Genomic DNA, 16,701 nt, shown 5'->3' on the forward strand with positions numbered 1-16,701 from the left:
TTTTTATGTGTGCAATGACAGTTGAAATGGATCCACATAAACGCTAAGGTGAAAAAAACTCCAACTTCAAACAGATTTGTATACAATTTTTTTGCTCAGAGGAACATTATTGATTTTTCCCAATTTCATCCTGAACATTTGAAATGCTCTTTACGAAAGAGTGAGTTCATGAGAGGTAAATGCTGTGTATCCCTTGAAGATTCATTCCAAAATTGAAAATCTGTATAAAATTAGCAGAATTTACAATGGAGTCTGGGGGATAAAACTGGAAGAGGAAACTGAAATGTCCAATATTCATATGAAAAGGCTTCAACATTTTTAAGCAGATAAATAATGCTATTTAGACAAAGACTTAGCTACGATGAAGTTGTTGCTAACAGAGGGTGTGACGTTTCTCTGACTTAATTTAGTCTGTAAGACTTGAAGACAAACTGAATTCTGCAAGTTGTGCCCAAAAACAGGCAAGCAGAGGGCAAGCAACTGGGCATCAGCATTGCTTGTGGTTCTCCTGCAGCTGCCTTTCCCCATTACTGACTTACCATGCCATACTCTCTTTCGATGCGGAGTCCATCAAGTTCAACCACCAAATCTCCTGAGACCAGTCAAAGGCAGCAGTGCTTTAGATCTCATACTGCAGAGTCTTTTTGCTATGTCAGGAAATTCCTTAACCCTGCACCTCCATCTATCCATGATGCACTCCAAATCTCGTTCTCTGTACAAACTGTTAATAACCCAATCACTATTTGGTCAATCCCAGTAATCTCTGTCAATATTACTGGGATAAAAAGTAGGGATGTTCTCTTTTTTATTTATTGTTTGTTATTCTCTTTTTTAAATAATTTTTTTGTTATTTTATGTCGCATTACCTACTTATACAGAGGTTTAGGCCTGTTTCCTCTTGCTGACTAGCGTATTGAGATGACTGTTTGTACATGCAGGCTGATAAGTCCTGTGAAACTACCAATCTTACTGTCGACATGTGTATTCAACCCAATGTTTAGGACTCTGTATGCTCCTGCTCTTTATACTTAATAAAAAATATATTGTAAAAAAGTAGGGATGCAGCAATACCACTTTTTCAAGACCCAGTACAAGTACTTGCCAATACCAATTACCAATATTGTTTCTTAAGGAAACAATACAGACTAATGATGTTAGAGCAGTTTCTTTATAATTATGAAGAACTGTAACCCAATCCATGATTATTCAGCAATGGAGAATGAACCAGCAATCGTGGATTGCTCTATTACATTTGATTAGCACTGTCACATACACCAAAAAGAGAAGAACAATAGGCAGCCACTGTATAAAAGTATACTTACCTGCTTAAGGAAGGTATGGCAGGCTCCAGAAGGGCTGCGAGGGTCACATTTAGAAGTGTGGCAGTGTGTCTGCAGGCGTTCACCAGGGCTATGTGCGGTCTCACCAGGGCTGCAGGCGGTGTCTCAACCGGGGCTGTGTTTGGGTGTCACCAGAGCTGCATGTGGGACTCTCCAGGGCTGCGTACGTGTCTCACTAGGGCTGCATGTGGGGCTGTTCTGGCTAGTGCTGGGCTCTCCAGGTCTGCATGTTGGGCTCTGCAGGGCTGTACTGACTAAAGCCGGGCACCAGCCCCTCCAGGGCTGCAATCGCGTTTCACCAGGGCTGTATGTGCGGCTCTCCAAGGCTGTACGGCAGGTGTGGGGCTATCTTGTGCTGTGCTGGTCTTGGGAAGGAGGAGGAGGATATGTGCAGCCAGACCGCCATTGCAAAAGACAGCTACTGAGAGGTCCCTAGCAGGCTGCCTGAGGTCTCTAGCAAACGCGGGAACTCAGGGAGCCGAACTTGTTTAAAAAGTTAAAGGGCTGGTATTGGCCTTTTAGAATCCGGGCAAGTACTTGTGAAAATGCCCTGTATCTGCCCTGATACCGATGGGATATCCAACATTTTAGTTATTACAACGGGGTAAAGGGAAGTCATCCAATGCAGACACCTGTTCTGATGACAACTCTATTTCCTCTCATTTCTTGTGTTTCAAGGACAGGGAATGGAAATACATGTCTCCAATAGGACACAGACAGCAAAAAGAAATTTAAAAAAAACATACAGGCCTTTTCTGTATAGATACACGTTAAATAATCTCAGGCTTTCAGATATGGCCTTCAAAGCTACCAAATGTCACAAACATTTTCAAAATATCCTACAACAGTGGGGTCTTCGTTCATATTTCTGCTTGAAACAATGCAGTAATTCTCCATTGGTTCCTCAGACTAAGATTTCTTGCAGCATCACTAGTGGATGAGGCAAACATTACATAATAAATCATTAATTAAATATTCCAAAGCATTCTCCGGATCGTTAGGAAGGTTATACTGATGTATCTCTCCATACAGAGGATATCATTTAGAAAATGGAAAGAAAAATACTCAGAATCTTTTTTTTCTCTCATTGCTTTATATAATTATGTTAATAATAAATGTTGCAATATTAAAACTAAAAGAGCTGCTTTTATCTTTTCACAACTGCAGGCTTCAGTCATTACTAATGAAATGTATAGTTTACAAAATATCCTTTGCCATCTCTGCCCACGTTTAAGGACACCTATAAAGTCTTAACATAAATTTAAAAAAAGGATAGGATGTGAAGGAAGCCTCTCCTTCCACCACCCAAGCACACTAAAATCTGGCACCATGCAGCAGTACCTCACAGCAGAGGCCTGCAGTTAAACCAGACCCCATCAGCACAGAGCCATCCATAAAGTATTAATTCCCTGATGACTTATCCAGGACACAGTTATGCAGCTCAGACTGGGGTGAAGGCGACCCACACTCCTCTATGCAGGGAACTGATTCTGGGGTAGAAGAAGAAACAGGTAGGCTACAGCAGCCATTTCCTTGCCCCTGCACTCTAACCTGTTCAAGGGGCTAGAAAGATGTATAACAATGACACTGAAATCCAAGGTATCTTCCCTGTAAAGCGACTTGAAGTTTCCTTATATCTAGAATTTAATGCCCAGAAACCACCCACTCCTCACAGGCCCAAATGATTCGTAAGGTACAACACAAGCTAATAAAAACTGAATAGTTGTTAGATTCATACTTGTGAGAATGGAAGACCAAGAAAACAGGTCTCATTGTAACAATCTACGCGTAAGAGGTATCTCTAAAGCTATGAGAGACCCTGATCTGGCTGACACTATACGAGGGATAATGCACCCAGTTCAAGAAAGATCCGCCACTGCAAAACTCTGCCTGGACAGAGTGCACAGAACGCTACAACCATAAGGCCTACACTCAAACTATACAATGTCCTGTGTCACCTTCATTACAAGGGGAAGGAACCGACCCTCCACAAGATTAAAAACATACCTCAAACTGATTGACAGAGCTTTGATCACCATCTACCCAGATGTGGCAGGAGAAAACCTTATGTGCTGGAGAGCTCTACAACCACTGTTAGACTTACTTTACAATCGGAGCCACCTATCACTGGGGATATCCTTTCTCTGTCTTTACAAGCAAAGGTGGCAGATCTATAGTCTTGGGGTACCCTGAGGAACTTAAGGAGTTTTTGTTGGCGCTAAATATTCAAGTTCCACCGCTCCCATGATGGACCAACCATCTAGGTGTGCTGAATCTTTCTCTCACACCGACTTGGCAAGAGATCACCTGCAAAAAACAAGATCAGATCTTTAGTTAACAACAAATCTCTTTTAGATCATATTCCTCCCACAGAACCCCATTTGGGCTTGTTTTTCTGGTGACTTTGACGATCTTACTTTGTTTCCCCTGCTTCCACCACCTTTCCCTCACTGCTCCAGCAAGTATGTTACATTTAGGCAACACTGTAGTTTGCTCCCAAAGTAATAATCAACTGGCAGACCTGCTAAATCAGAGAGATGGCGTAGTGGTTAGCACTTCTGCCTTGCAGCAATGGGGGTCCTCTGTTTGTATCCCAGTCAGGACACTATCTACAAGGAGTTTGCATGTTCTGCCTGAGCCTGTGTGGGTTTCCTCTGGGTACACCATTTTCCTCCCTTGAAGGTTAATTGGCTCCTGTATAAATTGGCCCTGTGGGATAGGGACCTTAGGTTGTAAGCTCCTTGAGGGTAGGGACTGATGTAAAGTGCCGCATAAATTGTCAGCACTGTAAACACCTGTGATAATAATCCCTTTGTGAGACAGCGCAACCTTGTCAGTATTCTGTTCACCAATGGTTCTGGAAACTAAAATATCTTTATTATTTATATATTGGTCTGGACTAGGAGCTGGTCATGCCCATTTAACTCGTTCATGGCCCCCTTTCAACCCACCCAACTGGATTCCAGCCACTCTAAAGCAGCCAATATGACCACTGGATGATACTACTGGTCCCCTGAAAGCCAATTTGTCTTACTCCCCCCCTCCTTCCTTTATGTTTCTTTCTCTGTCTCCTGTGAATCTCTGTGCCAACTTTGGTTTATTTATGTTTTTATATCTCATGCTTACAGTCTTATGTTGTAACCGTAGCCATGAGGTTTGGCCTCTCCAGCAATAGTCATCAATTCCTCCATGAAATGACATGCCTTAAAGGGAAAATTGTTTGCATCCAAGAAAGAAATATATCCCGATGTCTGCTCCTCCTAGACTCTTTTCTTCCATATTTCCAACCTGGTTCTTTGCTAATTCTATACAGCAGATGTCTTGTGAAGTGGTGATCGGATTTAATAGTTCTGTTCCATTTTTACTTGAGTGTAAACTAAGAGATGCTAAGAAATAATTACAATAGGAGAAACAAAAATCACCATTGCAAATGTATACATCCAACGGCCACTCTTCAATCTCCTACTCTAAACTAAAGAAGATGATCACACATACGCTACACCATTTACAGCTCTTAGATGTGTGGAAAAACCTGCATCCCACAGTGAAATACTTCACATATTGCTCTACTGGATGCAAGAGGCAAACTGATAGCTCAAGGCTCCATATTGCAATGACAATATAGGTTCCAGAAGGATAGCTTCCTCAAATGCATTACCAGACTGAAGACCCTACACAAAAGTCCCCTATCCAAACTAATGGAGCTATGGCTTTTATTAGGGCAATTGTTGGAAATTACATGACACTAACAGGGTTAGTCACAAAAGGGTGAAGAGTTTGGAGAAGTGAACAATCTAGGACATAATAGTTGGAAACATTCTCCAATTCAGCTCACTTTCCAGTTCAGCTATGTTGTCCTAGATTGTTCACTTCTCCAAACTCTTCAGCCTTTTGTGAATAACCCTGTAAAAGAACACTTCATAGGAAAGACCAAATATACTATGTATCAGGTAATGGACCCAAACAGCTTTACAACACCAATGGACCAGGGTGTATATTTCTTACAATAAAAAGAGATAACCACTTTAGCGGCATTCGACTATTTACTCACTGCTGTTCGGCATCTATAAGAATAGACCGAACAGCAGCGAGTAGCCTGCCGGAAGTTCGGCTTAGCCGATCCAAATGTTGGATCGGCTGAGTCGAACTCCTGCACTTCGGGTCGGCCGAACATACTGAGCATGTTCAGCCGACACGAAGCCACCCAATGTACGGCTGATCAGCTGTACCAGCCTGAAGTGAATAGCCGAACAGCGTTCGGCTGGCTTTGCTTCAGGTCGATCGTTCACTAGTGAATAGACCCCATAGTCCTGGACTCTAAATGTGTTCTCTAGGATCATAATTCTATTTGAACAGCCTACTGCAAAAGACAGAATTAATGGTCTTACCTTACATGAATCTCTATAACTGAACTAGACAGGGCTGTATAATGTCTTTTCTGCACTTTGTAATTTTCCTGGAACCCTACTTGGCCACACTGCACTGTAACAATAATATACTGGGAGTCCTCATAGGGCAAGTTGATCATAAACTGTTTGCCTTCGTAGATGATGTCCTGTTATATGTACACATGAAAGTCGATGGAGAGACCCTCCGCACTCCCCACAGCAGTCCCGGCCAGATAAGAAAAAAAGTGGTGCTCGCAGTGATGAATTACCACGGATGGCGCCGTGCAAACACAGGAAAGTCAGGAAATCACCAGCACTCAGTAGTAAAGATAAATATGTCCCTTTTATTGGACAGAAAGCGTCACAGACATCCAAATAAACCGACGTTTCGGGGCTGTGCAGGGTCCCTTCCTCAAGGCAGAAAGATGTGACAATATAGTAAGAATCAAACACCACATATATACCCCATGTAGTTAATTGATAATTGAAAAACACACCCTCAGTGATGTCATAGTGGTTTTTAAAGGTCAAATGAGTAAAAAACGAACAAAGTACAATTTAAATGAATAAAATAGAAAATCATACCAGCAATAAGAGGATTCAAATCGATGCTGTGGCTGCATAGTGGTAAACATGATCGCGACCTAGGTACAAACTCATAAAATGATAACAGCAAGATCATAGAAACATGCAGATTTTAATCACTATAAAGCATCGGCGCTGATGCTATCTATTGCTGAGGAAACGAGAGGACAACATTCTCAAGTGTCCCACGCAAGCGCCAGGACTGCACGTCACAGATGATGTGTCAGAAACTAAGGCTTCCTGGATTGTTATGGAGACGGGGAGATCAGTCTCTCAGTCATTTATTTGAGCATGTTATATGGTCAAGACCAAATGATGATATGCAGATCTTTAATGAATATCTTAATACACTTGTAGAAAGCATTGTGTTCAATCCAGAGATGTCACAGTCTAGGATTTCCTTTTTGGATGTAATGGTAATGATTGATCAAGGACAGATCTCTACTTCTTCACTATATACCAAACCTACTGATCACAACACATTGCTTTCTTATAGCAGTGCGCACCCTTACAGACTGAGAGATTCCTTGCCCATCTCTCAGTTTATCAGGGTTATGCGCATTTGCTCAAGTACGGCTGACTGTTAAGTACAACTACTTGAGATGTATAATAAATTCAGTGAAAGAGGCTATCCCAAACATGTCCTTGATCATGCACTCAAAGTAGCCAGAGATAGATATCAAACTCCCAAACCCAAGGAGGAATTATCTAATGACACACTACTTATAACCAATTATCATCCTTATTCACACCAGGTTAAACGCATAGTAAACCGCAATATGAATATTTTGAGAGCCAATAGGACCCTGGCCCCTACAGTTAAATATATACCTCGTGTTGTCTATTCTGGAAACAAATCCCTTCGCGACTATTTAGTTTGTGCTGATCCACACTCTAAGTATAGTACTCGGCCACCTAAACTATCCACTAAACAGGGTTGTTACAGATGCTACAACTGCAGCGTCTGTAACTCACTCATTACAGGTGATTCATTTTGCCATCCATACACAGGGAAAAGATTTTCCATTCATGGTTACTTGAACTGTGTTTCGGACTGTTGCATATATATACTAAAATGTCCTTGTTCGCTAGTCTATGTGGGTAAAACCATCAGTGCCTTTAAAAAACGCTATCAAAAACACAAAAGCGATATTAAATTGGCTATTGAATATAAAAAACAAGGAAAGGATATTGATCCAACTAAGCCAGTGGCTATGCACTTTGCCCAATCAAATCATCAGACACACGAATTAAAAGCTATGGTTATTGAACATGTGCCGAGACCCTATAGGGGTGGGAATAGGGATAATCTATTATTACGTAGGAAGCATTTTGGATCCATACACTTAATACGGTTAAACCAAGGGGACTTAATGCCACTCTATCATTATCTTGTTATCTGATAGACTAACCCTATTATAAGCATCAATTTCTATATATATTTTTTTATGTTTTTCCATTTTTGGAGTGTATGCACCAGCCGTACACTGATCGGAATAGCCCCATTTTTATCTATTGACATTATATTAAAGCAATTTTGTACCTTTTATATTACATATTTATTATTATATATATAGTTGGGATAGTCATAACTATTTTTCTCTAAGTAATATAGCCCAGTTCCATGGGTCTATTGCTTTCCGTCCTGGCGCTTGCGCCATGGGACACTCGAGAATTGTGTCCTCTCGTTTCCTTAGCAACCTATGACAGATAGCATATGCGCCGGCGCTTTATAATGATTAAAATCTGCATGTTTCTATGATCTTGCTGTTATCATTTTATGAGTTTGTACCTAGGTCGCGATCATGTTTACCACTATGCAGCCACAGCATCGATTTGGATCCTCTTATTGCTGGTATGATTTTCTATTTTATTCATTTAAATTGTACTTTGTTCGTTTTTTTACTCATTTGACCTTTAAAAACCACTATGACATCACTGAGGGTGTGTTTTTCAATTATCAATTAACTACATGGGGTGTATAGGTGGTGTTTGATTGTTACTATATTGTCACATCTTTCTGCCTTGAGGAAGGGACCCTGTGCGGCCCTGAAACGTCGGTTTATTTGGATGTCTGTGACGCTTTCTGTCCAATAAAAGGGACATATTTATCTTTACTACTCAGTGCTGGTGATTTCCTTACTTTCCTGTTATATGTACACAACTCCAAAATAACTCTTCTCATACTTGTGCAAGTTTCATAGATTTGGCCAATTCTCAAATAAAAAAAAAAATATTTTACAAAATTAAACATCAGACTCCCATCTTCTAAGGCAGGGGTAGGTAAACTGGTGCAACTACAAATCCCATTAGGCATTGCAAGACTGATGGCCACAGGCATAACTCCCAGAGGCAGATGCACTGGAGTTTGCCTACAACTGCTCTTAAGTATTTTTCATGTACCTGATGGAGGCTGAGTTGAAGAAAGCGCTCCCGTAACACTCCTGCCCAGTAGCCCCTGGAGTTAGTGACATGGTGTAGCAGGATGAGGAGTGGCACGAGTGCTTGCAGAGGGTCAAGATGGTCAGTATACAGTCTAGAGCCTTGATTCTCAACTGGTGGGTCATGACCCAAAAGTGGGTCGCGACCCCATGTTCAGTGGGTTGCCGCGTGCCTTCCACTTTTCTAGGCGAGAGGCTTCTCGGCCTCAACCTAGCACAACACTGTCAGTTCTCACGCCAAGCAGGCATTCAAATTATGCTGCCCTACACCAAGTGTCAGCTTGAGGTGTAGTGGGGTGGGCTGTAGCTCCATCCACACATGCATTGCTGACAGCTCCCTCGCATGTCCTATAGAGGTTCCTGGACCAGAGTGATGTCACATTCTGGCTCCCGACACCTCTACAGGGCACACAAGGGAGCTGTACAAGCAATGCACATATAGCTGGAGCTCCGTCACAGCACAGCAGCGCACACTGGACCCCAGGCTAGGGATCCACTCCAGTTCTCGTAAGGTAGGGAGACTGGGTGGATCTTAAAAAAAAGAAAATACAAACATGGTTCAGCAATGTTGTGCGTTCCATTGCAGTGTGACTTGGGTCGCAACTTAATGACCAAGGACAAATGCGGGTCCTGATGTTACACAGGTTGAGAACCACTGGTCTAGATACTGGTAAGATGCTCAGACCAGATCTTATGCAGGTGGGGCACAAGAACCCACAAGTGCAGGAAGCAAAGCCATAGTCAATTGAAGCCAGTCAGCAAAAGGCGGGTAGCATCAGTACCAAATTGGAAGGCAGGAGCAACGTCAGAAGCCAGGCCAAGGTCAAGGTTAAGGCTTTTCCCCATAGTTCTCCTTAGGGTAACGGGAGGACACAAACTAGCGTCCTCCCGTCACCCTAGGCTCAGCTTGCGGTATACAGGGGCATCTCAGTATACCGCGAGCAACAGCTCGCGGTATACTGAGACGCCGCTGTGTACCGCTAGCTGCTACTCACGGTATACTGAGACGCTGAAGTGGATCCCGACAATTGGTGCCAGGAATCCGCACAGCTGCATGACTGACAGCTGGCTCTGCCTATCTAGAGGCAGGGCCAGCTGTACCCGCCCCCTCCCCCGTCCGTTCTGCCAGTCAGCGCTGGCGGATCGGAGCGGGGAGGGGGAATCCAGCCCCTCCCCTGTCACGGCAGAGAGCCATGACAGGATCGAGAGGTGAGCGAACGCCGGTATGTGTTCGCTCACCTCCCGATCTACTGAACCGACCTGTGACAGTCTCATTGTCACAGGTTGGCTAGAACTATGAGGTGAGTGAAAAGCACTCACCTCATAGTTCTCCTTTAAAATCAAGTCTCTATACATTTCTTATTAAATATGACCTCTGTGCTAGCCTATAAATACATGTATTACAAAATCAACACCATAAAGCAACCAGAGCAAAACCAAAAAAAAAAAATCAGCAGAACAATCACTTTAAAAACCACGATAAGGAATAAAAAACCTCAGTGGACTAAATGTTATATTCTGTAATCTGTAATGTATTCTACACATACTTGCATTAGAAGTTTTGAATGGGGATTCAAAACTCCTTTAAGCAGATTGAACTGGAATGTTCAGAAGTTTTTTTTAAGAACATGCATGTATCTCCACCACACATATCGATTCTATTGCCGTCAATATACTCTAGTCACTAATGGCTGTAGATTCAAAGCTGGGAGAGGGAGGGGTGAGGAGTTAAACAGTAGCTACAAGCGAAGTAGTACCACTCCACTTCATAGATTTGCAAACATTTAGAGTTCTTATGGTCCTCATGTACAGTGCTTAATAATTAAACCCTCTTGGGAACACATTATTGGCCTAATAGTGAAAATCTCTATGTGACCCTTCCACAGGACCCTCGATTCCTCTTACAGTTACAAGTTACATTTCCACAATATACATCTGCTTGTTCCCACGTATAAAAACATGCTACCACATCTCCTAAATGCTGCCAAGAGGCTAATAACAAAATACTGGATAGCTCCTAGTTCCACTGCTGCTTGCATAATTTCTATTATAAGTTGACAAAATACATTTGATGAAAGAGATAACCATTCTTCAAAAGATTGACTATGATTATGATATATACTATAAAAACGGGAGCAAGTCGGTTACACTTGAAAAGCTCAAACTCCAGGAAGTTTCTCCTATGCAGGATAAACTTCCTGGAGTTTTCAGCCCCAGAACTCCCAGAAAACCTGCATAAGATAACAAGCAACTCTAATGGAAGCAAATAATTTAAACCCCTCCCCCTTCCCCCCATGTTTTTTTTGTGTCTATAAGAAAATGTTTGAAGGCTGTTCTTTGTTGTTTGGACATTCAACTTTGAGGCCTTTTCACACTACTCTGCCTGAGAGAACTTGAATTTTCCCAGATTAATGGGAAATGTATAAAAAATACACTATTGTGGTTATTACTTCTACTTCTATTACTACTGTAAGAGTTCACATATTGTTCTTGATATTTGCTCTCTCATATGTATTAAAAAAATGTTAATAAAAGTTTATTGAACAAAGAAGTAGGGGCCACATCCTCCATTTGGCATTAGCAGGCGGTATCTCTGCTAATGTGTAGTGTAGGGCAGAAAAGTGCTAGGTACCCATGGGCCACACAGCCTTTTGTTAGAAAGTGGGATATGTGGGTTCTCTGGAATCCATGTGTATTCAGTATATTTGGCCATTCATGTATATATAGCGCAAACTGTTTAAAGTGTACATGTGAGATGGTTTGCCAATGGCAAATTGGGTCTTGTTTCTAGTAGAAGCATCTCTAGGTTCAGATGAGTTACTGACATGACACAAATATGCTTGTTTTAGATTGATTCAGAAAGTATGACAGCTAGGGGATCAGCATGACAGTCCAGTATCTAGTAATTGTTAAAAGGATGTCAACAATGGAAACTAACATATTACTGCAAAGGCAGCTACACATGCTTAGCCAACATGAAAACATAGACCATATACAGGCAATAGATTCTATAACTTGGTGAAGTTTTTTTTTTTCCATACTTTTAATTTTGTTCAAGCTTAAAGTCTCTACACTTCTCAAAAACCTTCTAGTAATTTGAGTGGGATATATTAATAAATCAAAGCTAAAAAAAACTAGAGAGAATTTTTCTTTTTTTAAGAGCTGATATGTACAGTATGTGCTAATATTCAAAAAGACCCAAAGGCGATCAAAGACTGCAATCATTACAACTGTAGAAAGTATGCTCTAACACCACAATGTATAGGTGACACGCATTAGAAGGACACTTTCTCCTGTGCTTTGGGACCAGGGGAACACATACCCCCCCTCCCCCCCTCCCTCCTTTACTGCCTGCCAGCCATATGGCTGATGGACTGCTGTGACCTCAAATTGCCTATGCCACACAACTAAATAAATCTCCATGCAGAATGAGCTCAAGCCTCCTTTGAAAACTTGCAGTTGCTCTTGATTCACCCTTCATTCTATTCATGTTTCTAGTCATGCTTATTCTATGGTTGGAGTTTTCTCCTGTTTGAATCTCCTGTACCTTTATGTGGTGTTTCTACACTCTGTGATTTCTGGATAAATGTTTTTCCAATACATGGCCTTACATGGAATACTGGCAAACAGCCTGGACTGGTGTACATTTATTCTGTTGCGGTGCACATGATCTTGATTTCATCATTGACACACCATTTAACATAGCAGTGGAGACTTTCACATAGACCCAGATAAATATGTCTGTGTGATATACGGTACACTGAACCTGTTGGTGCACATATACTTTACCTTCAGTGAGGCAAGAAGGACTACCAAAACTCATTTACTTAGTGTGGATGTTGAGTCTATTATGGACAAAAGAACTACACTAATATCTCATATGGGTGTCAAAGTGAGCAGCACCTATCTGACGCTAGGACATGTCAGCGTCTCATTGTATTCTTAAAAGCAGTGTGTGAGAGTTTTTTTTATTATCCTTGAATGAGTGTTGCAGCAATCTTGGATTCATATTGAACTCTACTGCAGAAATTCTGTACCAATATTTGAATGGCAGTAAGGGTTATTTGACTCAATTATAACCAGAGCAGTTCTCCTGCATGAACCCTTATTTTAAAGTGGCTCAGTATTTTTTTTAAACAAGAGCAGACCTTTCAGTTGGTTAATTCAATGTTATACTGCTAGCAGTGCTCAATTGTTATTCTGGGAATTGGTATATTTATATTTTTATTGCTCCTAATATTATTTACAATTGTAAGAATTACATTCTTTCTTCCCCTTTGGGTCTTTTCAAATATTAGCACATACACATAATGTATTTTTGATATATGCATATTAATTTCTTGATACCGTTGGATGCTCTGGTGTGCACAGAGATCCATATCCCTGTTTTATAAAATAAGCTAATAAATATTGTCTTTTATATAGACCACCATTTTCTTTCAAGTTTCTTTAGCTGTGATTCTCCTATTGTATTAGGATTATGAGAAAAAGGGACTGGTTGTCCATTAGTTTACAATTTGTTGTTTCTACAACCAGTGTGTTAATTGCCTGTCGATACAAACAAACCGTTTATTAATTTGATTGGGACTTATACATTAATTTTCCACCATCCTCAGTCCACGTCTGTTCCATTGATCTCTCCATGTCCCACATGTTTCTCTCCATGTTATACCTTATTCTCTACATCCTTCCTTTTCCCATCATTCTAAATTGTCACGTTTGTAGGCTGTAAATCAGAATACAAGTAAAATCTCCCAGGAGCATTTTTCAGTTATGCAGTGTTTTATAGCTGCCGATTTCAGAGCCATATGTCCCTCCTATATATTGCTGTAATTTATACGTGTTAATGTGAGATGTGCTGTACTGAAGCTTATGTCTTGATTACTTAAAGGAAAATCCACATTTAGTCATCCATCACATACATTAAAAAAAAAATTGTATATGCGACTGTGTGTGTTTGTAACAAAGGCTTGACATTACACTAATTTCTATGAGCAATCCAGCACACATCTGTGCAGTAATTTATGATTCAGATATACACTATGTGTTAAAACCTGTACTAAGAATATACACAGGCTGCTTTTAATGACTGCACCTTATGATAAAGAAAGAAAATCTGGTTGTTATGCTGATCCAATGGTTACAGTTTTTTGCTGGAACAAGTATGGTAATCAGGAGCTCTGAACATTTATTTGAGGTCAATTACTTTAAATTAGGGCTGTGGAAATTAAAGATTAATTTCTCGACTAATCGTTAAACTTTTTGATCGATTACAATTATTTTGATCGCTAATGAAAACACTCACCTCTCCGACGGCTTCCGGGAGTCCCGTCGACGACCCGGTGACGTCACGGACATCAACGTCACCGGACTCCTCCCCCTTCCCCAAGTGGTTCCGTCGGCTAACGAAGGGAAGGGGGGAAGAGTCCGGTGACGTCAATGTCCGTGACGTCACCGGACTCCTCCCCCCTTCGTTAGCCAACGGAGCCACTTGGGCCGGTGAGTTTGCCAAAGAAGCTTTCTGCACGAGCGCCAGCCAAGGCATTGCCCTATACACATACAGCACAGCAATGAAGTAATAAAATGAACCAGGATCACACTAATCCAGCACGTTAATTATCTGAGTTGCCCCACTCAAGCGGCGGCCGTATTGAATGGGGCACGTGAGATTAATAACGTGCTGGATTAGTGTGATCCTAGTTAATTTTATTACTTCATTGCTGTGCTGTATGTGTATAGGCCACTGTAGTTGGATCTGTATGTGCGTTATAATTAATCAAAATTAATTTCGATTAATCGAACACGAACATTTTAATCATTACCAGCCCTACTTTAAATACTGATTTTTTTAGTCAGCCAGACAGCAAGTATTTTTAGGAGGAGGTCAGGAATCTCAGATTACATATTTCTTTTAGTATAGGTTTCCTTTTAATGAATATTTAGCATTTTCATTTCCAGCCAGCAGGTGAACTCTAACATTCTTTCACATTCTCCTGATATCATGGGCAAAGCACAGCTCTTGAATGTCTGAGCCAATGAGATATACAATATAAGTTTGTTAGTGGTCCCATCAGAGCTCTGGACAAACCATAATCCTTGTCTACAGAAGTGGTTCAAAGTGTAGATATTTTCAAGGGCTCATGATGACCAGATTAGTATAGTGTATGCTCGTAGTACATGCTGACATTAACCGGCCTCCCTTCATCACCAAGTTTATGTCCAGCCAATTTGTGGGGAAGGATAACCTTATAATGTGTTTTTATAAACTTGTTTCTAGCTCTACATTTATTTAAACATGTACATTTAGGCCTCATTCACACACAACGCAAGAGCAAAATTGTGTATATACACGTACACGCATATATGCGAGTATGTGCGTATATGCGTGCACTATACACAATCCCAGAATACATAATTTGTAATAGAAATTTTAATGAAGTATAGGCATGTACGTGCGTATACGCGTGCAAACGCGCATAAAATACGCAGAAGTATGCTGTCCGCAACGCATATTGGTTCCAATCTGTTTTTGCGCATTTTTACGCTATGCAAATATACAGCTCCATTCGCTGCTATTTGTATGGACTCATTTATTTTCATATGCTGCATATGGTGCATATACGCGCGTATATCCACGGCAGTGTGAATGAGACCTAAGGGTCCATTCACACTTTTACAACCTGGTTGTGTTATGTTATGTTCCATGTTAATGTGCATTGTGTTAAAGGAAAACTATGGGGTTAAGTCTTTTCCCCATAGTTCTCCTTAGGGTAACGGGAGCACACAAACTAGCGTCCTCCCGTCCCCTCCCGACGCCGCAGCTGAAGCGGATCCCGACAATTGTCCTGGGATCCGCCCCCAGCTGCGTGACTGACAGCTGGCTCTGCCTATCTAAAGGCAGAGCCAGCTGTACCCGCCCCCTCCCCCGTCCGTTCCGCCAGTCAGCGCTGGCGGATCGGAGCGGGGAGGGGGGAATCCAGCCCCTCCCCTGTCACGGCAGAGAGCCGTGGCAGGATCGAGAGGTGAGCGAACGCCGGTATGTGTTCGCTTACCTCCCGATCTACTGAGCCGACCTGTGACAGTCTCATTGTCACAAGTCGGCTAGAACTATGAGGGGAGTGAAAATCACTCACCTCATAGTTCTCCTTTAAGGCAGCCCATTAAAAAATTGGGATGCTAGCGCACCAGAACACAACCATTTGTCAAAAGCACTGACTTTTTTTCACAGGTTTTTGCTGTGACAATATGGGTCAATAAAAAGATGTTCGTTGAGACACATTCCTGCGGTGTGGTGGTAACTCCTGGTTTCTTTTCTGATTTGAGCAGTGCCGTCCGAAGTCACTATAGCACCCATTTATCAAAGTTTTTTCCGGTAAGAAGTGCAGTAGGATGCATTCTGGAGTGACCTTTTTTGTGACGCAGGTTACCACAATGCACGGTATTGCATTACTTTGTGTTGTGTTCCACTGCAACTCGTGTATGGTAGTGACAGGTGTCCTGAAAGTCTTTCCACTTTTGAAGGGAATTTTGAGAATATCCCTTTATATGTTTGTTATGTGTTCCTATTTGCACAGCATAACAAACAATAATGTTTCAAAAATATTTCTTACCTTTTGGGCTAGGTTCACACCTTTGTGATTTGTCGCGCAGTAGAAATCACCTGTCGCTCAAAAAAGTGCAGGAGCTATTTTCAGGCGGTTGTTGCACGGTTTGGGTCCCATAGACATCTCTATGCATCGAAAACCGCGTTGTCAAAGCAAAATCGCGCAAACAACAATGCATAATAACTGTGCGAAAACAGCTCACCAACACCAACTCAAGAAGCCAAGAAACCCTAACCCAATTAAAAGCAGTTTAAAATGGAAGAAGCTTTTTTTTTATTTTTAGTTTATGCTGTGTGGATGGGAATTTATCGTGCCATCAATTCTGACCAACTTTCCTGTGCCT

This window comes from Nanorana parkeri, unplaced genomic scaffold, assembly GCF_000935625.1.
Source record: "Nanorana parkeri isolate BGI_ZX_2015 unplaced genomic scaffold, ASM93562v1 scaffold966, whole genome shotgun sequence".
NCBI lineage: Eukaryota > Metazoa > Chordata > Amphibia > Anura > Dicroglossidae > Nanorana > Nanorana parkeri.